Here is a 900-nt window from a genome sequence, read left to right as displayed (position 1 = left end):
CGGCACTCCTCCCCCATTCCTCCATTTCCCTTTCAGGTGTATAATTAATTGATCTCAATTTTTGCTTACTGCCGTTCTAAACATATCTGGAGAGCAGTGTTTACAACAAAAGCTTAATCAGTTGTGAGTGCAGTGATTGCAGAGTGAGCTGCAACCTAAAAAAATGACAGCAACAGAAAAAAGTACTAATGACGTCAACAACGACTACGTCAGCAAAAACAGCAATAATAAAACTGCAACAAAAGAGAGACAACAATAATAATAACAAAACCAACAAAAACTAAAACTACAGCATAAACAGAATCCTCTTCCGAAAATAACCCAACCTAATTCGATGAAATTTACATTGCTAAAATTGAACTACTTCGTTCTTGTATTGTTTTGTTTCTAGAATTAGGCCCTATGTTCCTTTGTTCCGGTTTAATGATGGTTTAGGTCAGTCGCTTTTTGTCAGCTCCTGTGTTATCGGAGAACGTTTTACGGATTTCAGAGGAGAAAAATGTTTGTAAGTGGTATATTCATTTACTCAAGTAAGTTTGTTATTTAGTTTGTGTACTGTCTCTTTTCCGGTCTGCTTAAATTTAGTTTTCATTTCTTTTCTTCTCAGTGATCCGTGCTTCGAGCACAGTGTCATTCTTGTCTTTTCTATCCCTTCTCGCCCGACTGTCGCGCTGTGTCTTTTTTTTCCTTTTTTTTTTGTCCCTTGCCCATTTCTAGGTATTGACGCCATCTGATTAGTAGAAAAATGTGCGTATGAGAGTGCCCAATAATGTATAACGTACAAAATTGTTATGACATATTACTGTTACATATAGATGTTTAAGATAATTATAGATGTTTGTGAAGGATCTGAGAGCAATGATGACCTTAGAAATGACGGTGATGGTGGTGGTAAGTGAT

Source organism: Aplysia californica, unplaced genomic scaffold (genome assembly GCF_000002075.1).
Source record: "Aplysia californica isolate F4 #8 unplaced genomic scaffold, AplCal3.0 scaffold01116, whole genome shotgun sequence".
Classification (NCBI taxonomy): Eukaryota; Metazoa; Mollusca; class Gastropoda; order Aplysiida; family Aplysiidae; genus Aplysia; species Aplysia californica.
This window is presented reverse-complemented; position numbering follows the sequence as displayed.